Consider the following 22,642-nt stretch of genomic DNA (forward strand, 5'->3'; position numbering starts at 1 on the left):
ATTCATATTATATTATTATCATATTCATATTGTATCTTTGTATCCATATCATATTATTATCATATTCATCCCAATCTTCCCTTTCCAAGGATTAAGAAAGGACCAGCCCAGCTTTTTCAGTCACTCCTCCCCCCAACCCCAGTTCAATATATGGTCTAGAACACTCAGCACAATCTTGGTCTTTGCTTGTTCTACCTACAAAATAGGGGTAATTCTGCCGTTTGTTCCCACTGCCTAGAATGACTATGAGGATTGCCCTGACATGGAGGTTTGTTCTGCTGCATTTTTCTTCAGCACCAACACAGTTGGCTGGTGAGAGTAGGGTGGCCTCCCCTCCTTCTTCACCATCTTCACCTGCCTTTCCTAGCTGTGTGGCTCTGGGCCAGCCACTTTACCTCTCTGGGGGTTGGCTTCTTCCTCTGGGAAATCAGAGAGCTGGATTAAATGACTTCCAAGATTCCTTCTAGTTTAACAGGGTCACAAGGGCAGGTGTTGATGCCAAGTGGAGCCAAGGCCCTGGAAGCTATTGTATCTCTGATCCTACTGCCTTCTGCTCATCTATCAACTGGTGCCGACAGTGTGCTAGACCAAGAAGAAGAAGATGTGGCTCTGGCCTGCTGGGAACCTACCTTCTGGTTCATGAGACAAGAGATACACCGAGGACAGAATCAGAGGACAGGGCAGGACGTCTTATAACCACGTACCCCAAAGGGTATCCTGGAAGGGGGTTCTCATTCCCAATGTTGCCACACTGGTGAAAGCAACTGGTTGTGTGGTGGTATGTTCCAAGCCAAGTGTTATCAGTAACAGTTAAGGGACTGTGTTTGTGAGTGTGTAATTAAAAAAATAAAGCAGAATAAGAATATTTTTCTATAACATTATTCACAGTCATGCACATTCTATTATAGGTTCTTAAAGCAGTAGATAAAGGGGCAAAGTTATAGCTGGCATTTAATCACCACTGCTTCCCAAAAACTGAACCCTTCCCCACCAATCCCTGCCTGGGGGTGCCCACCCCTCACCTGGGAGTGTGTGGTCTGTGGGAGCCCCATTCATTTTACAGCGGGCGGTAGCCAGTGCCTGCTAACCACTGACACATGACTGAAGGATGGAGGGAAGAGACCTGTGGGCTCTGAAGGAAGAGCAAGTCCTCAAAGGGTGCATAAGCTTGCAATAGGCTGGGGTGGGGACGGGGAGTGCAGCCAGTCAGGGCCCTGTCCGAGCCCCCACCGAGCATCGTCTGGACTATGGCGATTGCCTGCCCTTCTGCCTCCACTCTTGCTCCCTTACAGAATATTCTCCATGCGGCAGCCAGAAGAAACATTAGATCTTGCTGCTTCTCTGCTCTGAATCCTTCAGTCACTTTCCAATGTACTGGGAACAAAGCCCTAATCCAAGCTAAGGCCTCCAAGGTTTATGAGAATTAGCTTCCAGCTATCTTTCCTGCCTAACTTCTTGCCTCCTCTCCTTTTGTGCTCTGCTCCTTAGCCATTTAGCATTCTCCACGCTCCCTGCACTAGCCAGGCACACTCCTGCCTCAGGGCCTTTGCATGTGTTGTTTCTAGATATGTGACTCACTCCCTTGTTTCACTGAGGTCTTCACAAAGCAGCCTTCCCTGATCACTGCATCTACGGCAGCACTCCCTGCCATTCTGTACCTAAATCATGCCACTTTTTTCATAGTATTTATCATCGCTTAATAGCATATTATATATTTATCAGCATATTTGTTTATTGTCTGTCTCTGTCACAGGAGGGAAGAGAACTTTGTCTTGTCTGTCTCACCGGTCACCTAGACAGACCCTTTCATTCTAGTGCTAAGGAAAAGGTCCAGAGAGGTAAAACGACTAGTTCATAGCCTGTTTCTGACAGATCCAAGAAAAGAGCCCAGCCTTTCCAGTTTCCAGCCTGTGCATCTCTTACTAAGGCCTGCTGATTTTGATCTCAATATTCCAGCATGTAACATTTTCTAGAGCATTTTTCACAAACATCATTTTGTCCTATATGCAGAAACCTGCTGCCAGATTCTCAGTGTCAGATTACAGGAGCATAAACCGAGCTTCAGAGATGAAGGGATTTCTGAAAGTCACACAGAGCTGGAGCCCGAACCCATGACTTGCAAACGCCCGCCAGGCCACCACTTCAGAGCCGCAGAACCCGCCTTTCAAAGATGAAGGCCTGGCATCTCCCTGCGGGCTCCTCGCGGTAACTCGCCTCCTTGGCTAATCGACAGGTGCGTTTCTGAGTGCTTCCATTGACATCTAGCTTCTGAGAAATCCAGTCCCCTTCCCCAGGCTCCAGCACTCTCCAGCAGTGGCGTGGGGGAGGAGCAGCCCTAGGGGGAGGGCCATTTCTGATGCTAAATTGGCCCGCGGAGGGAGGGTGCAGCTGGGTTCATTAGCTGCCTTCAGTCTCGCATATTGAAAGCTGGAAGGAATGTGTGGCAATTAATAAGCGCTCAGGGTCCTGAGGGAGCAGGCGTGTGGGTGAGAGGAGGCCTGAGGTCCTGTTAAGGTGCAGAAGATCTGGCCTCGCTGAAATTAATCCAACCCACGGGACAAGCACTCTTTCTGCCTGAGTTGTAAAAAGACAACGCCATTTTAAAAACCATCACCATTGACAAAATCCTAAAATGGCAGGATGTCCCTGTCACTCTGTGTTGCTCTGACTCTGATTCGAAACGAGTGCTGTCAGTACCGGTGGTCGCCAGCCACATGTACAGTTCAGGGGGGGAGGGTGTCCTGCAGTATAAAATACACACTGGCATTTCACAGACTTATTATGAAATCAAGAAGGTAAAATATCTTATTAATGATCTTTTATAAGGATTGGATGTTGAAGTAATATTTTGGATATCTTGAGTTAAAATATTAAGATTAATTTTGGCTGTTTCTTTTAACAATTTTAATGGGAGTACTAAAAAATTTAAAATTACATATGTGGCTTATATTCAGCAGTCGCTGGAACTGGCTCATGCCAGCTTGTGAGAGCCAGTTGTGTGCCCTTTCTTCCCAGCTCTGTATTTAGTGAGGTCAGGTTAGTGGCTTGGAATCAGTAGTGGTGGGATTTTTAACACCATGGAAATTGGCAAGTGCTAGAAATTAGGGCTTTTTTTTTTTTTTTTTTTTTTAAGAGCTCGTTTATCAACACACCACTCCTCACATTGTATTTCACTGTTAGTTCTATTCTAGATGTTTTGTTTCCTAAGATTTCCTTTCTGGGTGTGCAGGTTGAGTGTGGGAGTTTTGTGTGTTTTCCTCTGTCTCTTTTCCCTAGTGCCTGTACTATTGTTTTTATTTATTTATACTTTCATCCACAATCATTGAATAATTACTATGTATAAGGTTTAGACCATGAAGATTTATGATGAATAAATCACAGTCCTGCTTCTGGGGAATTCAGGATCTAGTGGGAGTGAGAACAGAAGTTGGGGCAAACTACTCTGGCAGTGGTAAAGGTGGGGTCAAATGAATAGGACAGCCTGCAGAGCCTCGACAGGGGTGAGACACAGGGGCAGGAAAGGCTTCAGAGAAGAAGGGTTATTTGAGCTGGGTCTTTAAGGATGAATAGGAGTTTGTCAGGAGAGAATCTGGGAAAGATCATTCCGGGGGGAATGAGGTTGCCAAGTAGCTTGGGGTTGGCACAGCATGGGAAACAGGATGGGGGAGTGATGTTAGATAAGACTGGAAGAGAATTTTGGAACACAACAAGGAAGGCTTTGTATAACATGCAAAGAAGCTTCAGACATATTTTCTCTTTTCCTTTCTTCTCCCCTTCCCCAATGTCTCTTCCTAGTAATGGAAAATTGGAATGTAGAGCGTTTAACCTTTCAAGCCTCATCTCCCAGGGGTCAGGGATTCCACGCAGGAGACAGGCTTTCAATGTCAGACCCTGGTGAGTGGTGAGGAGATCAGACTGGACCCCTCTAAGGGCAATGGACTCAGAGACTCCATGTGTGGAAGTTGGGGGGTAATTCATTGTTTGGAGTGTTCTTAAGGGGGTGGGTAATTTTGAAATACAGGGGTGTCTCACCGGAAGTGCAGAGTGAATGTGAAATAAGATCTCTGTCCATTGGTGCCAGCAGCAGGGTAGGAACAGCATAGAGACGTTACAGTAAAGGATGGTGAAAAGAGCACATGGCCAGAGGCTCGCTGTTTATAATAGGAAAATCACCCCCTCTTTTGGACCTCAGTTTCCTCATCTCTAAAATGGGCAAGTTAGATTAAATTCTATGTTTCAACATTTATCATATTTGTTGATTATTTTATGTATCCTCTTCTTAAGTTTTAAGAATATTTTCTATTTCTCATAAATAAACCCTGATTTCTTTTTATTGTTGTGGTTTTGGTCAGTAGCACATAAGGAAAAAAAAGTTTTATCATCTCTGGCCCAGTATCATTTCCTTCCTCACTTGTCAGGGGCTGTCTCAGTCTATCCTGAGATCAGGGGCTGCTCTATTTAGTTGTTAGAGGCAGAGACTCAGCTACCTGGACCAGGTGCCCAGAGCGGGCCCTTCCTTTCATCATCTCTCCGTGGCTGGGGTTTGTGCTGCTTCAGAAACCAGTGGGCCAAGAGCAAAGGTTTTCTGAACTGGACGGGGTCACGCGTGTTCTATTTGATCATTTCCTTTTTCATCTGTACCTCACTTGTCGTCACTCTGCCCACCTATGTCAGAAAGTGGTCCTAAATGACAGCTTTGTCTTGCTTTTTTTCTCTCTGCCCTCTAGCCATCAGTGGCTCCCTGGGGAGTCAGAGGACACAGTTCCACTGGGTGAAGGAGGCTCTCTTCTTCCAGCATCGCTCTCCTCTAGCCATCCTTCAGGCTGCTCCCAAGACCCTCCTCTCCTCACCCTGATGACTTGATCACCTGCCCCCCCACCCAGCTCCAGAGACACCTCCCGTTTCCTTTCTGACTCTCAATTCCTTCAAGTTCTCTCTTTGTGAAATTTCCCTAGTCTCAAGCCTGCACACCCACTGGGCACCTACAGATGCTTGCTACGGGTCCTCGCCTGGTCCCTCCGGTCTGCATCTTGCCCTCCAAATCATACAGTAGGTCTGGGATTGCAGAGATCCTGTAGGGTGCTGGCCAGCCCGCAAATGGGCTGCGTGACCCCGAACACATTTCTGCCTCATTGGCACCTTAACTGCTTTGTCTATAAGATGGGAATAATATTCCCTGTCTTCCTTCACAGAGATTTTTTGAGGATCAAAATGGACAATAGAAAACAGGAGTTGAAGGGTTTAGTAAGTGACCAGGAAGTAGGTGGAACCCAGGTGCCGCTTCCAGGCCTTGTGCTCTGAACCCTCAGTGACGGATTAAGTGTCACAACAGTAGTTCCAGTGATGTTTCCCTCAAGCTATTTCTGTAATAATCATGCAAACAGGAAAACTTGGACATAGGTCTGTTTGGAACTGAGCATGTTTAGTTAAAAAAAAAGGAAGGGAGACTTCACTGGTGGCACAGTGGTTAAGACTCCACACTCCTAATGCAGGGGGTCCGAGCTCGAGCCCTGGTCAGGGAATTAGATCCCACATGCATGCCACAACTAAGAATTTGCTTGCTGCAACTAAGCAGCCCGCGTGCCGCAACTGAGACCCAGCACAACCAAATAAATAAATAAATAAATATTTAAAAAAAAAAAAAGGAAAGACTCAGGTGGCGGCAGTTACGGAAGCTGTTTTCAAACACCTTAAGGGCTGTTGGGTGGCAGATGGTTGATTTATTGGAGCTGGAAGGTGGAAGGAGGCTGTAGACATTCAGAAGGAAGTGGAGGTCTCAGGGAGGAAGGAAATTTCTAAGTAAGCCTGTCCCGTGGGCCCTGGGCTGTGGGTGCCAGAGGACCCTCAGAGGTGTCTGCAAAGGGTTGCAGACAGGAGGGCTTATTCCCCAGACTGATGGGAAAATGAGGGCAGCTTCTCTGGAGGACCAGGAGCAGCTCAGACCGTGGTTGTCTTTGTGCTACTTGGAGACTAGACTGAACAACTGTCCTGGAGGCTGGCTCGGGACTCAGAGGCCCACACTGACTGCTTATGTGCCAAGCACTTCTCCACAGCTGTGTGAGTAGAACTATTATTATATCCATTTTGCAAACAAGAAAACTGAGGCTAAGAGAAGATACACCACTTGCCTCAGGTGTACTTGCAGAGCCAGTATTCAAGCTCGGTCTCTCTGACTCAGAGCAGTTGTTGGTGTGGCTTCCGGCCACCACCTAATGCTTGCAGCGTGGTGATTCTCTCCTCCTGTTCAGCCCCTGGCTTTCCTTGTCTCCTGTGAAGCCTGCCCGTTGAGAGTGCTGCTTCTCAGCGCCTTCTGCCCTGCACCCCCCTGCTGCTCCGGACTCTCTGCTCTGTGGCCTCTCTACTTAGCTTGGATCCTGAGCCGGCTCACCCCAGGGGGTCTCTCTCGAGGACCCTGGACCCCCTTGCTCCCATGTCATCCCATGCCTGTCCTTCCACCCTGCAGCCCTGCCCTGCGGTGCTGAGCTCTGCTGGGGGTGCTGGGCATACACATGGCCCATGCCTATCAGGTGCCTCTCTGGGGCCGCAGCCCTCCTGCCCTCTCTTCTCAGCTCCCTTCCTTATTCCTAAGACACATTCAGGTGTTCCCAGTGCAGAAAGATGATATTTCACGGACACTTTTTCCCCTACTGACTCCGCAATGGTTCTGGCTCATGTTATCTGGTTTCCTACATGACTGAACGCCTCCCTGATGCCTGCAGACATCTTCCAGGTCTGATCTCACGGCTCTGCCTAAAGATTGAGGTATTGTGACCTCTTTACAGTCTGCCACAATCTATTTCCCCAGCATCAATATCCCAACACACCATCCTACACATCATACACTCCAGTTTCAAGGCATACCTCAGGGCTCCACGAACTCCCCATCCCCTTTCACAGCCCCATGCTTCTGCACATGCTCCTCCCTCCATCAGGTGTACCTTTCTCTCAGCTCTCTACATGGTGTGTAGGCTCTTTCTCTAGCACTCAGTTGACTTTTGCTGCAAAGATTTTCCTGCTTCCCCCCAAGAAAAATTAACTGCTCCTTTTTATGTTTCCTACAGGTTTCAGTTTATACTTCCAGTACTTTGCACTGTTTCCCCCACTAATCTATAAGCACCTTGAGGGTAGGGATGGGTCTTGTTGGTCCTTGTAGCTCTAGTGCCTATGGCAGCCCCAGTGCAGAGCTAGTGCCTGGCCCATGCCTAGTAAATGAATGGGTGAACCACCTGCTCCTATGCTGCTAATGTGGAAGCTGCAGGCGTGGCAATGACATATACTGAGCAACAGCAAATCTGCAATCATGAAAGCATATTTTCCCCTTTTTTTAGAAGGAAACATAATTTTAAAACATTTGAGAATAACTGTAACTTAGAAAACCATTTAAGGAGGGGAAGTAAGTTCCCTGCTCTCTGAACATCCCTCTTAATGTGAACACCTGAACGTGTCTTAGATCATCACTACCAGGCCAACCCATTGATGAGAAAAAGGAAACTCCCATGACAATATTTATCCCTTGCATAAAGTTGTATATTCTTTCAAAGACCTCCATATGTGTGATCTCATTTGATCTTCATAACCTCCCTGAGACAGACTGCAAAAATGGCCCCAATTTTCCATCTCTCTCTGTATCTGTGCCCTTTATAAAGAGCCTTTGTAGCTTGTCCTATCAAGAGGTGGAATAAACTTCCCTATCCCATGGATCTGTGTCAGCCTTGTGACTTGCATTGGCCAGTAGAACTTGGTGGAAGTGACATTGTGCTAAACATGAGTTTAGGCCGCCAAAAGCCTTGCGGCTTCTGCTCTCTCTGTTGGAACCCTGTGACTACCATGTGATAAGTCTAGGCCAGTCTACTGGAGAATGAGAGGCCACATGGAGCAGAACTGAGCCAGCTGATTCATCCCAGCCAAGACCTCTGCCACATGAACAAGCTCACAAAGCCAACTGGTAGTTGACCCTCCACGTGCCAGCAGACCCATGAGCAGGACCATCCTAGACCAGTCATCCCCAAGCCAATCTTCAGTTTGTGAGCTAAACTAATTGTTTTTTATGCCTCTAAGTTTGGGATAGTTTGTTATGCAGCACTAGCTAACTGATACACTCCCTGTGAGAGAAGTAGGACAAGAATGGCAGTTATAGATGGGGAGGCTTGATGATCCCAAACTTCAGTTCCTAATTCAATGCTGTTTCCACAACAATGCCTTTCAATAATTGGTTGGTCACAGAGTCCTTCCTTTAAGTAAAATTGTGTAGGGTCCCAATATGGAAAAATAGTCAAAAGAGCACTCTTTCCATTGAAGCTGGTACAGGGTCCTAAATATACTGTATATTTACATTATGGCCCAGTAACTATATATAAACTACTTAGACGTGGCCTTGAGACAGTTGGTGGCATTCAGGGCAAGCAGAATGTGTAGTTTATGGTTGGCAATAACCTCAATCTAGTGGGAGAAAAACAGATCAAGCCTGAAATAATGGTGAACAATATAAAAATGGTGACACGTATGTGATGAGATTTTTGGTAGAAGTTCTGTGTCTTCAGAGTGCGGTAGAGATGGTGGTGGTTGATTGAGGGTAGTCAGAAAAGGAGTCATGGAAAAGATGGATTGAAAAGCAGGATAGGATTTTAATGAGTGAAGGAGAGAGGGAAGAGCCTTCTTAGGGAGGAGAATGATATGGCTCCAGGGAAGGTAGGAGCATTATTTTTTGTGGGACTGATCAGGAGGTTTTGTTATTCTGGCTAAAAGGGCTTCTGGGCCTTGGAAGGGAGTGAGTTAATCATGAAAGTGGGACAATGTCAGAGAAGTCCTTTAAGGCCCACATCCTCCATGAAGCCTTCCCTGATTCCTCTCCAAAGACTAGTTTATTATTTGTCTTAACTCCATGTCCTGCATTAATTGTTTCACGACTTTTCTCCTCCTCCAGAGTGCATGTTCCTGGAGGGCAGAGTTGGCTTCCTCCTTTCTTTATGTCATCCTTGCAGTTTGGATGTCTACTGGGAGAGTTGACACTTGTATGTTGACCACGTGATGAATTTCACTGTGCCAAGTTCCTGTAACTCACAGCATTGGGATCACAATTCCTCTCCTTGACTCCTGCCATTTAAGGAAGTCCTGAAGGTTATTAGGACCACAACACCCTGCCTAGCATTGTGGCTGGGGAAATGTGATGTTAACAGAGAGGGACAATTAGATTTCGCAGCTTTTGAGTCTAAGACTTCTGGATTATAAGGTATGGGGAAAGGGACCCATTAGCCATTAAAGTTTTGGAGACTATTATGGGAGGTGTGCTGGTTTTAAACATGTTCACAAATTCTTTGGCAATCTTTCCATCAAAAAGTAGCTCTTGTCGGTTGCATTGTTTGCAAATATTTTCTCCCAGTCCATAGGTTGTCTTCTCATTTTGTTTATGGTTTCCTTTGCTGTGCAAAAGCTTCTAAGTTTAATTTGGTCCCATTTGTTTATTTTTGCTTTTATTTCTTTTGCCTTTGGAGACTGACCTAAGAAAACATTGGTACAACTTATGTCAGAGAATGTTTTGCCTATGTTATCTTCTAGGAGTTTTATGGTACCATGTTTTACTTTTAAGTCTTTAAGCCATTAATCACTGTTTACAATAGCCAAGACCCGGAAGCAACCTAAATGCCCATCGACAGATGAATGAATAAAGAAGATGTGGTATATAAATATATATATATATATAATGGAATATTACTCAGCCATAAAAAAGAATGAAATAATGCCATTTGCAGCAACATGGATGGACCTGGAGATTGTCATACTAAGTGAAGTAAGTCAGAAAGAGAAAGACAAATACCATATGATATCATTCATATGTGGAATCTAAAATATGACACAAATGAACTTATTTATGAAACAGAAACAGACTCACTGACATAGAGAACAGACTTGTGGTTGCTGAAGGGGAGGCAGGATGGGGGAGGGATGGACTGGGAGTTTGAGATTAGCAGATGCAAACCACTATATATAGAATGGATAAACAACAAGGTCCTACTGGATAGCACAGGGAACTATATTCAATATCCTGTAATAAACCATAATGGAAAAGAATATGAAAAAGAATATATATATGTATACATATATATGTTTATATATATATATATCTGAATCACTTTGCTGTACACCAGAAACTAACAGAACATTGTAAATCAACTATACTTCAATAAAAATAAATTTTAAAAGTGTGAAGCTGATTCTCTTCCTCTTGATTATGGGCTAGCCTTAGTGACTTGCTTCTTATAAGTAGAAAGTGACAAGTGATACTGCATGTCTTTTGAAGCTAGCTCATAAAAGGCAGTATAGCTTGTGCCTGGCTCTCTGTAGCTTTGGACATGCGTCTTTGGAGCCCTGAGCCACCATGTGTATTAATCGTGTTTTTTATTTTCTGCATTTTGATGCTTTGATATTTGATGTCTTGCTGACCCTGAAGGGGCTGTCCCTCCAAAATTAGCTAATTCCTAGAGACAGCAAGGAACTCATCTGGGAGCACATACTTCATATGCAAACTAACCAATACAGAGTCCATGTCCCCAACCACCTCCTTTATTGGGCTCTCACATTCTGGGCCATTATTTTCCTACTCTAATGACACCAGTGCCTGATACCAGACAACTAGGGACAGCCCCTATGCCCTTGAGCCTGCTGAGGTTATTTAAACCAGCCAGTCTTAAGCACCACCAGTTCCTCCCACAGAAATGCAATAAAGGCTCTTTCCTACGTTCCACCCTTCCCCCACCCCTAACAGACCTTGGTGCTTCCGCTTGTGGCTCTCCGTGTGCCCCCTCCTCTTGGGATCTGTGAGTGTACTAAACTATCTCTTCAATGGAAATTGTCTCCTGATCTTACCATACCTAAATAACAATAAAACCTACATTTTAAAAGACCATGTAAGAAGTCTGGGTACACTGAAATCACCATGCTGGAGGGACCACATGTAGAGATGACATAGAGAGGGAAGGAGATGCCCAAGGAGCCCCAGCTGATGTTGCAGCCTTCTTAACCCAGATGCTAGATATGTGTGGGAGCCTTTGAGAAGACCCCTGCTCCAGCCACCTTCTGACTGCAACCTCATGGATGACCCTTAGCAAGAGCTGCCAGTCAATCCCCGTGAGAGATAATTATAAAGAATGACTATTATTTTGTATCACTCAGTTTGGATGGTTTGTTACAGAGTCAAAGGTATCTGAAACAGGAGGCATGATCAAAGGTATGTTTCTGCTGATTTCATTCCTGTTCCCTCCGACTGCCGAATCACTGTTCATGTCTTTTAGGATCATTTAATTCCTGAAATTTGAAATTCCTTCAGTTCTAGCAAGACTCTATAGACTGCCCCTATCCCCCTACCCCAGAGCACCAGTAATAGCCCTCTTGTATCACTTGGTGCAATGCCTCAAAGAAAACATCTAAAACTATTTAGAAATATTTCTAGGGGCACCAGGATAAAATTCAGAGCTCAGTGTGGCCAATAAGAAAAAAAAAAGGAGAGGGGAGAAAATGAAAATGAGACAAACCAGGGTTTCAAAGAAAATTGAGGATCTGGAGAGCCTTCAAGTCTTTTGATTTATATTTAAACATTTCTCAAAATTGAAGTCTTGATTAGCCCAGTCCTTTCAAGTCCTGCCTCAGCCCTGATTTATGGGAAGGCCAGGCCAGCGCAAATGAAAGCAAAATGAGGTATTCTTTAAAATTACCTTGGAACACTTGAAGGAGGGCACAAGTGCTAACATGGAGATTAAAAAGGAAGTGATGAGATGGGCTTCTGAAGCCCTCGATCTGCAGACGTCTGGAGTGTGGGGAGGGGGGCCTGTGAAGGGTGGGCTACAAATCTCTGCAGGTGAGACTCCTGCAGGACGCTTTGTTTGGCTTGGCTCCCCATAGACTGAGCTCTCCATCAAAGAGTGGATCTGATAGCCCAGGCTGGCATTCTGATTTATTGACCCTTCCTTCATTAGCTGGAAAGGAGAAATTTGTAGCATGGAGAGAATGACAGGATTGTGGAGGAAGGAGACTGATTGGCAGTGGATTATAACAGTAGAATCCAGACCCACAGCAGCTCAGGGGCTGAATCACCTTTAGACCCAGGCAAGAGGAGCCTTTGATCCAGGCTCCTTACTTTGCCCCCTTCCAGCCACACCTTCCACCTAGGCAAGAAACCCACAGGACCACAAAGACATGCTCATTTGTAGCCCACTGTCCTCTTCTAGACTTCACCCTGGGTACCTGGGATCTGTAATTCCCTGACCAAATGGCTCCAAGCCCACTCCCAGGGGCTGCATGGGCCTCGTCTTTGGTTCATCTTTCTGAGGACAGACCACACAGGTGCTGTGTACACCCCAAGACTTGAGGGTTGGCCAGGTGGTGGCTATTTATAGGAGGAGGAGTTGGGACACATGGTCTGGGATGTTCACATGCACGTGCACAAGGCCCTTAAAATGTGGATGGAGCCAAGTGTGGGAAGAGGAAAGAGGTATAGGCCAGAGCCTGGACCCTATACCTCCTTAGGCTTTGGTACAGAAAACTAAGAATTCTAAATTCAAACTTGGTTTTCCAGGTTGATATAAAGGTATATCTGTGAATGGAGGAGGAGGGGACATATTGTATTGAATATTTGACATTTGTTATCTTGATTTATAACTCTGGCCTATGTAGCCATATGGCGCACATGGGCCTCCATATGCACTCTTGCCTTGACCTGCAAATGTTAGGAGAGGGTCTGTGCAAAGGGCAGAGACAGAGCATGACTTTAGTCTATTGTGTCAACTGCAGGGAGCTCAGCCTTTCTCCAGCCTTCTCCCTTGAGGGTAGGATGGTATGTGTGGGATGGTATTGCTTTCAATTTTAGTATCTCTCATAAATCTTCTCAGCTCAAGGGTCAGCAAAGGCTCCTCTCATATGGGAAAAGCTCTGAAGACCTATGGAACATTCTGGACTTAATCTACTGTCCTAAACCTACTTCCTACAACTATCCTCTTTGCCTCCATGAACTTTCTGTGTGTAAGTATAAACTTCTTCACTGCTTCTCCCTAGTCTCCTCTACTACACACACACACACACACACACACACACACACATGTGAGCAGGTTCCTTCCTCTCAGTTTACTCATGACACATTCTTTCTCAAATATCATTCCTCCTGCTCTCCACACATCCAAATCTTACCCAGTTTTAAAGATCTAGTTCAAGTTGAATTTCTTAAACTTTGTTTATCCATTAATTAATTCATTGAATAACTAATCAGTGAAACTCTGGCATGTACCAATTCTTGGGTTACAGCCATGAAGCTCTATCTATCATCTATCTATCTATCTATCTATCTATCTATCTATCTATCTATCTATTATCTATCTATTTATCTATCTATCTATCTATCTATCTATCTATCTATCTATCTATCTATCTATCTATCTATCTCTTTCTTTCTTTCTTTTTACTTCAACTCACCCTGATCTTGATTTTCCTAATTCTTCTTCATATAACATTATTGTGACTAAATTTTAACAAAATTTTTACATCGCTCTCCAAATTTTCTTAGTTGTAGATTTTGTATCTGAAACTGGATGACATATTTCTCACGAGCAGGAACTCTCTGTTGGGCTACTTTCATATTCCACTCCTTGGTCAGCAGAGTATAATGATAAAAATTTGATATGCAGCAAAGATCAACTGATTAAGTGACAGGCAGATTGATGGAGTGATAAGTTGATTAGCTGCCAACCTCCCTCCTGCATAAAGGAACTTGCAAAGAGCTCAGGTGGTCTGGCTTCCATTCTCCCCTTGCCATTTTTTTAAAAAAATCATTCCATTGGTTTATTTCTATTCCATTATGCATCTATCATGCTAGAATTTATTTCAACCCCTTTGAACATATTGATATTTTGGCTTGAAGTCTTAATAAGAATGATTTCTTTATTACAAATTTGAGTTTTTATTTGCAATTTATAACAAATTACTCTCATAGACAAGCATATGTTGAAATAAATAGGCCCAGTCATTTATTATTTCTTATTATTTCCATATGACTTTGGTTTAAGTTTCTAACAGAATCTCTGTTTCCATCTTTTTTTCTTTTAGGAAATAGCTTGTATTAGAACAGTTGTTCTCAAAAGTGTGAACCAGTACCCATCTGTGAACCAGTACCCATCTGATGGGTACTGCTGACGGCTAGTACCCATCAGCACCACCCAGATCTACTAGTTGAACAAGCTCTTCAGGTGATTCTGATGTATGATAAAGTCTGAGAACCTCTCTATTAGTTGAAAAACACTGAGCTGGCAGTGGAGACCCTGAATTTTGGCTCTGCCTCTTTTATTAAAAGCCTGTGTGACTCACTCTAAGTCTTAATTTCCTCATGCCAGTTTTTCTGTCTGTCTTGGTATATTTGGGGATAAAGATGGACTATTCTCATTTTAGTTTTTTGGACTGGTGACATGGTGAAAATAACAATGATATTTACTTCACAAGGTTTTCTAAAGATCAAATAATTCATTGCATGTACACTCTAGCAGCATTCTTTTAAAAATCTCTCAGAATTCTCAAGGGAGCCCAGATTCTTATTATTTTACATTGGATTCACAATCAAGAAATCTTGGTTTCTACCACATGTAGGTGTTACAGCCCATTGGGAAACGCACACTCACTTGGCCATATAGTGTATTTTAAGTGTCAGAATAAATGGTACATGTGATGGACAATAAACTCAGAAGAGAAAACAGCTTCTGAGAGCTGGCATGGTCACACAGAATGCTACATATCAAAAATGCGTTTTGAGTTGAGACTTAAAGATAAGCTGTGGAGAGACAGATAGTGAGGAAGGGCACTTTTGATCAGCCCAGGTGGGTGAATGCCAGGATTAAATATGTAGACTAAAATGGGCTTGCAGATGGGGACCATCTACCAGCAGTTGGGTCTGTGTTGAGGGATGAGTGAAAGTTTGAAAAGGATGTTGGGGCCAGGTGTTGAGGGTCTTGATAGTGGGCAAAGGAATCTGGAAACTCCGAGTGAGAAAACTGGCATAATAGGTCACTGGTAATATTTTAGATTTTTTTAAGGTCAAAGGGATATTCAGTTGGTGTTGTGTTGGGGGCATCTGATCACATACTTTCAGGAAAGAAGACAGAGTCTGAGGCCTGAACCCTTGAAACTTATCTTGGAATCTGCCTTGGCTGGCTCCATGGAGCCAGTCTATGTGTTTAACTCCTAATAGTTTTAAAGACTAGTCTAAACACAAAATTTCAGATACCCCAGAGGAAAGGGAGCAAGTTCATCACAGCAGTGGTTCTCAATCTTGGCTACATATTAGAATCACAGGGGAGCTTTAAGAAATCCATATCTGGACCCTACCCCAGGGAAGTTCGCCGGTGGCCTAGTTGTTAGGATTCTGGGCTTTCACTACCATGGCATGGTTCAATCCCTGGTTGGGGAACTGAGATCCCATGAGCTGCATGGTGTGGCCAAAAAAAGAAAAAAAAAAAAAGATAAAAATGAAAAGCAAATGTATCCTACCCCAGATATTTTGATTTAATTAGTCCAGCATGGGGTCCATGCACTGTTATATTTTCAAAGCTCCCCAGGTGGTTCTGATGTGCAGCTGGGGTTGTAAACTGCTGCCCCAGGAGGGTCCAGCACAGATAGTGTTCAACGAGGAAATGTTTCTGTTGCTTCAGATATCAGTTGTCTCTGAGTTTTGGTGGCTTTTCAAATAATGGAGCAGATTGCCATGGTCTTGGCAGGCTGGGGAGTCTGGCAGACATGAGTGATCTTGGCTGGCATATTAAAAAATATGGACCCAGAAAAGAAAACAGAAGGTATGGTGGAGCAGTGGAAAGGACTCTGGGTGTAGGCATCTGAAGACTTCCATATAATGCCTAATAACCAGTCAGGAGCTACAGATCAGGACTGTAATTGTCCAATTTCTTAGACTTTATAACTATCACATGTTTGTTTTTTTATCCTCCTCTCTGTATCCCCATAGAATCTACCAGTAAATCTTTAGAATTGAAAAAGGCTGGCAAGCCTGTTGTCAGGGCCTGAAAGGAAAAATGGAAGGCTTTGTGGCATAACATCTTGAATGGCAGGAACCCACAGGCCAGGCCTGGGTATGGACAGCTGTCAAGAGAAAAAAAAAAGCAGGGCTGCCAGGAAGAAAGCCAGCTGGGAGCAGAAGTCCCTCGTGGCTCCCTTGTATTTAAAAGTGCAACTTACACAATGCTCAGCACACAGAATTTATTAAATAAATGATTGTCAAGTTGACATGTGTTCTAGTCCTGGCCTCCATTCCTTCTGGATTGTGTATCCTTGAGCATGTTTTTCATTCATAGAGCTCTGCTTCCTCCTCTGTAAAGTGGGATAAATCACATCTTAATTTCCAGTCTTCAGGAAGTGCCCCATAGGCTCGGGCAAATGAACTAATGAACTTCAAGGAGCCTAGGGTTAGAGCTTAAAGTGGCATGTCTTTGATGACACCATTTCCCCAAAGTCTCAAGTTTTAGCTTAAAAATTCATATACTATGTGCCTTCATTCATTCATCAAAATTTTGCTGAGCATCTACTATATGCATGGCACTACTGTAGCACTTGGGATTCAACAAAGAACAACAACAATAAAAAGACCCTGGTCTTGTGTTGTTTCTACTCTAGTGGAGGGAGATAGGGTAAATTCCTTAATTTATCTGCATTTGTTAATATAGAAACAAGGAAACACTTACATCTTCCAATTTCTTAACACCCTCTTTGCCCTTGCTTCACAATTCTGGTGTCACACGGCACTGTAGGAGGCTCCATGGCCCAGGTCCCTGGCCCTCCGTGTGATACTGCCAAAGGTCCCAGGAGAGTCTTGTGAGGATCAATTAAAATGATGGAGTCATACTACTTGCAGGCTTCAACACAATGTAAATATAAAGGATGGCTACTTTTTATAAGAATTTTATAATTCCAAGTTACTAATGTACTGTGTGCCAGAAAACAGCAGACTCTGAGTAAGTTGTGAATTCTCTAAACTGCTGTTTTACTCTCCTGTCACTCTCAGACCCCAGTATTTGGGTACATGTAGGCATGGGTGGTCTTAGAGTAGGAAGTTGCCCAGGCAGTCTGCTTTGGGAGATGAGAGGAAGGACCTCTGCCATGGTTCTTTAAGATCCACTATTTGGGTTAAGTGCCAACTATATAATCCAAAAAAAGATTCATTTCAAGGTGAGAGTGAGGTGAGGGTTTGGGGACACTGCAGATTGGGTCTTCAAGAACATGTAAGATGTCATGGAATTTTAGAGCCAAAAGGCAGCCCAGAGTGGTTAAGTGACAAGTTCAAGATCACACAGCTAATAGGGGTGTTGCTGGGATGAGAACAAGGTGCCGTGCTCTTCCTATACTTCCTCTCTATTAAGAGATGTTAACCACACACCAGCTCATGTCAATCCCTCACCAGCTGGTCCCCCTCAATGGCACACTTGCTACAGGATGAAAGATACTTTGTTCCTGCTTATCTGGAACAAATTGATACAGTTCCAATTCTTTCTTCATTCTTGACAACACTATAATTTAGCACAGAAAAGAATGATGAGAAAGAATCAAATAGTCTTGCAGTTTTAAAGGCCAATGCATGGATTTTAGTCAAACTCTCTTGATTAAGGGCGGAGGTGGGTGGGCTGCAAACTGAAGCCTGAAGAAGGCACATGATTGGCTCAAGATCACACAGCTGGTTAGCTGGTGGAGGGGATGGGAACCAAGGACTCCTGACTTCCACCCCAGAGCTCTATCTCCCACTGTCATTGAGAGTGGATAAGGGTGTGGACCAGTACTCTTGGTAGACAGATTATTTAATGAGCCAAATTATTTTACCATAATGGCATGAGCATTTCACAGTAAATCAGGTCTGTTGTCATTACCGCATGCCTAATTACCCACATTTAGCCAGCCAAAGTAAACTTTCCTCTTGAAATCCCTATTTTATAGAATACTGATTTCCCAGATATATTGCAATGTGGCTAACACTTGCCAGGGATGAGATATGAAGTCTGGACTAAATATACCTTGAGTTGCTTTTATAGCATTTGATTCCTAAATCTTGAATTTGATTTTGTAAGGAGGACGCTCATAGTGGATTCTAAAGGAATAGGGAAGTATAGAATTGGTATATTAATTAATCATTCAGACTAGAGCAGAGATTGATTCAAGGCTTAGAGGTGATTTTTATTTCAAATAGGGAGGCATTTGAGAGCATTTACAGGCTGTTGACAAGGAACCAGTGGAGAGGGAGGCATAAACACAGGAGAAGGGAAGGGTGGATCATTGAGAGTAGAGCCCCTGAGAGTTGGTGGGTGGATTGGATGTGGACAGGAGGAGGGCACCACATTTTCTCAGACTGGAGGTAAGGGTGAGAGAAGATAGAAATACATAGAAGAGTGAAGGTGTTTGTTGAGAGGAAGTTGCAATGGGGGCAGGGGGTCATGAGGGATGCAGTTGAAGCCTGATGCCCTCCTGACTAATGAAATGTTGCAAGTGCATTGTGGCTGGAATAAGTGCCTGAGTTTTAAGGGGAACTGGGGGAGATGAGCATTTCCTCCCACTCCCATCAACCTAATTAAAATCCTCCTCAGACTCCTGGAAGTGCTCTCAGACCATGCCAGCTTGTGATAAATTCTTCTTTCACTGTGTCTGGTGTTTACCACCAGTTCTGTAACATTCAGAATATGACCATGCACATCTCTTTATTACTCTCATCTCGTCCAAGATCTCCCTCCACTCCACTCATCTCTGTACCAGTCTGTGTAGGTTAGGTTGTGCTGCAGTGACAGCCCTCTACATCTCTGTGGATTAAAAAACTAGGCTTATTTCTTCCTCATACTAAATGTCTGACGTGGTTTATGGGGGGCAGGGGAGTGGGCTCTGATCAACGTTGTTCTTCAGAGACTCAGGCTGATGAAGGAGCTGACTTCTTGAAGCAGCTGGTCTTCATGCCAAAGATAAAAGAATGTTTGTGGGGTCTTGCCTCAGCAATTAGATGTTCTGGCTTGGAAGTGACATGATGCTTTTGCTCACAACTCATTGGCTGGAACTCTACACTCCACGGTGAGCAGGAAGAGTAATCCTACCACATGCCTTGAATGGGGGAGGCCCATGCATGTTCAACCAACAGTGCTAATGACTACCATACTCCTCCAGCCAGACAACATGCTCTCTGAAGGCAAGGCCATGCCAGCCTCCTGCTTCTTGGTAGAGCTGCCATATTGGGCAGCCACAGTGCCAGGCACGAGAAGTGGTGTGCCAGCCACACCCACAGAGCTCACCAATCAGCATGGCCCCACGGCCACAGGCCACAAAACGCAGAAGGCAGACAAGGCAGGGAATGGGTGGGGTAAGGTCCTGTTGGGGGTGGCAATGGAAGGGAAGGGTTTGCGGACATGAGGAGCAAGCAGTAAGACAGAGAAAGGAGGCTGCCCATAGTGATGGGGGCACTGATGCTGCCGTTGTGAGAGGCCCAGTCCCCCAGCACCTCTCAGGAGCAGAAGCGGGGCATCCTGTAAGTGTCTGGCTGAGGGCATGAGGACAGCTCAACAGCCCCCCTGGTTCAACTGCAGTCATTAGTGTCAGCACACTGGAAGGACAAGCCTGGGTCGAGCCCTGTGATTCTGAGGGGCAGGTTCTGAGAGACCATAGCTTCCCTTCTCCATGTCCTCATTGCTCTCTTCTAAAGACCGTGGCTTGGGTTTGTTATTCATGAATTATCTACACTTACTTGTTTTTGTTTTTGTTATTTTAAACAGGCCTCCTCTTGACGTAAGTGACCACTTTGACTTTGAACTCAAGAACTCTCCAGTGAAGTGGTTGGCAAAGGCGGAGGTCCAGAAGGCAAGCAGCTTTCTCAGAGCAGGGCGGCGAGGCCCAGGGGTCCTGCCTCCCCACATGCCCTGTGTGCCTCACACTCGCCCAGCTGACCCCCAGACACAGCTTAGCGTGTTCAGAAGTAGAGTCAAAATAAGCTCAGGCTTCTGCATGGAAGGGACACTCTGACTCCTTCCCAAGTTTTCAGGCATCCTAGGTGTTGAATGAGACAGAGAAGCTGCCCCCTGCTCAAGGACAACAGCTCAAAACCGGCAGACGGATCTGTCGGTCCAGCCAGCTTGCTCTCTGTCAGCCAGGGTCCCTTTAAGATTCAAGAACTTGGAGGTAAGGAGGTCAAATGCAGGCCAGTGGAAGTTTCCACACTCCCTGTGTCTGGGCCAGTGTCTCTGTCTATCTCTGCTGGGAAGGGTGGGCCCTGTTCCCACAGGCCTGAGATTTATAACTTCAGTCTGGGAGGAGGCGTTGGCCTTTACTTCTTGGCATGAACAATGGTAAACAGAGTTACGAAGAAAATTTGGAACTGGTATCCCTCAGCCTGTGTCAGGCTAACTCTCTGGTCCTTTTTCTCCTTGTGAGTTGCACACACACACACACACACACACACACGCTATGTGCACATACACCAGCTGTAAAATGAGACAGAACAATAGAGTAGTTGACATTTAGATTTTCTCAAATACTCAACCCAAATCAGTCACCAGACTCCCATTGACCGCTAAAGGATGCATCTTTAGTGTCACATGAAAATACCTTGAAAACACACACACACACACACACACACACATTCTGAAAACCTTTCACCTTGCCCCCTCCCCCTCTCTGGTACCTCTCGCAAACCTGACCTTCTGAGCAAAGCTGGAAGTATTCTCTGCCTGCCCTGTCCTGCAGTTATCTGCTAATGGAGATAGAATCTTCCGTCCCTGAGATTTTTCCTTTAATACACTGAAATATTAAAAGGCGAAAGCAGCAAGTATTGAAGGTTCATGTGGAGATTAAACAAGAGTCAAAGATCGGTAGCTGACTGGCTGGAGCCTTAATTGTCAGGATAGGGGCAGCCAGGGGGAGGACGTCTGGCCAGGTCAGGGAGGCAGTGATGTGGACGTGTGTGTGTGTGTGTGTGTGTGTGTGTGTTTGTGTGTGTGTCAGAGATAACAGCAGGGAGAGGGCTGCCATCAGCTTTCTGTTTAGAGGGTTTTTAAATGGTCCCATGTTTTAGGGGGTTTGGTCAATGTTCTGAGCTTATGGGAGCATTATCCCACTTTTCTCCGTTGAGGGCAGTAGATCATAGTGGTTAAGACACAGGCTCTGAAAGCAGACCCTCTGAACTGAAATCCTGCCTCTGCTACTTCTACCTGTGTGGCTTGGTCAAACACCTTCACTTCTCTAAGCCTCAGTTTCCTTGCCTATAAAATGGGTGTGATCAGAGAATTACCGTTATAGGGTTGAGACTGCTGAGTGCCTAGCACAGGGCTAGAAATCTAAAGTTACTATTATTCCTTTATTTTCTACCTGAACTGATATTGGAGTTATTCCACATTCTTGTTTCCTCACCTGAAACAATGCATAAATCACCTAGAGTTCTTACTTCTGAGACAGAAATGACCCCCACCTACTTTGTTTCCTTAAGGAAGCAGTACACAAAACACCACTACTCTGCCATTGAAGCAAAAGGCACATCTCCCCTGAACTCACCTCCCCACCTGGCACCCAGTGCCTGTGGCTTTAAATGGGGACAGGGTAAGAGGGCAGGGCTGGCTGGTTGATTTATGGCAACAGTGACCCTCAGGAGGAGGCAGGACACCTGTAGGCTCACCTGCATCTTTCCTGTGCTGAGAAGGGTGCTCTCTGTGGAGAAGCAGGTCAGGGTGTGCTGGTCCAGCCCTGGAGAGGAGTCCGAGCTGGGGTGTGATGTGGAGGAGAGCACCTTGGACGTGGTGTTGGGAGGCCTGGGATGGCTCTGGGTTCTACCCTTGACCAACTGTGGAAGTTGGGCCCGGCTGCCTCACCTTCCTGGCCTCAGAGTCCTCCTCACGTGACAGATTGACATCCACCATCACGCCAGGCTGATCCCCCTGCAGACCTCATGCTGATCCCTTACTACTTGCCTCCCTGCACGTGCTCACACGGGCACACGACACATGCCCAAGCATACAGGCTCACAGAGGCACATGTACACACACAAACACACACACACACAGGTGCACTCCTCTTCAGCCATCTGAATCAGGTCAAGGTCCACCTCCTGCCTTCCTGGGCTCCATCACCTACTTGTCTACACCTCAAGGGCAGCCCCACACAAAGTCCCTTCAGTTTCCTTGTCATGTTTGCGTTTTGTGTAGTCCTGTGCTCTTTTTATGTCTCCAGATGCATAGTTAGTTAATTCAAGGTCCTCTCCCCAGATCTTCCCTAGTGTGCAGAAGTAAACTTTCTGTGATGCTAATGACACTTAAACTTCAGGGCCCCCATCAGCACAGTGTGTTTTCATGGTCATACGTTTTCATATAGTTGGTGCATGTAAAATATTTTAGTTATAATCTGTTAATACCACTGTTTCTTTCACCTCTGATTTACCCCCCTCATACTATCCTCATTTTGGTGGCAGCAGAGTGTCCCCTTTGGAAACTAGCTAAGGGGCAGTTGAGTTGGGGGTGTGTTGGTTTGGGTTTAGTGGGACATATTTACATAGTGTTTAGTCGATTCTCTTGTAAGTCGTGTGTGGCTAGCTGTCACTGTGGGGGAAGTCTTCAAGGAACACTCTGCTTCCCTGTGCAGACAGACTCTGTGTGGG

At 45.1% G+C, this 22,642-nt stretch overlaps 1 protein-coding gene across 1 annotated transcript in view; it reads right to left on the minus strand.

Annotated features, from left to right (window-relative positions):
- The window catches only part of SLC14A2 (solute carrier family 14 member 2), a 111,374-nt gene extending 89,645 nt beyond the window's left edge, over positions 1–21,729 (minus strand). Inside the window, exon 1 of the mRNA XM_061170229.1 lies at positions 21,668–21,729. The gene's annotated coding sequence lies outside the window, so the exon portion shown is untranslated. The remainder of the gene's footprint in view (positions 1–21,667) is intronic.
- Between the last annotated feature and the right edge of the window lie 913 nt (positions 21,730–22,642).

The sequence above is a fragment of the Eubalaena glacialis genome, chromosome 15, assembly GCF_028564815.1.
Source record: "Eubalaena glacialis isolate mEubGla1 chromosome 15, mEubGla1.1.hap2.+ XY, whole genome shotgun sequence".
NCBI classification, from domain to species: Eukaryota; Metazoa; Chordata; class Mammalia; order Artiodactyla; family Balaenidae; genus Eubalaena; species Eubalaena glacialis.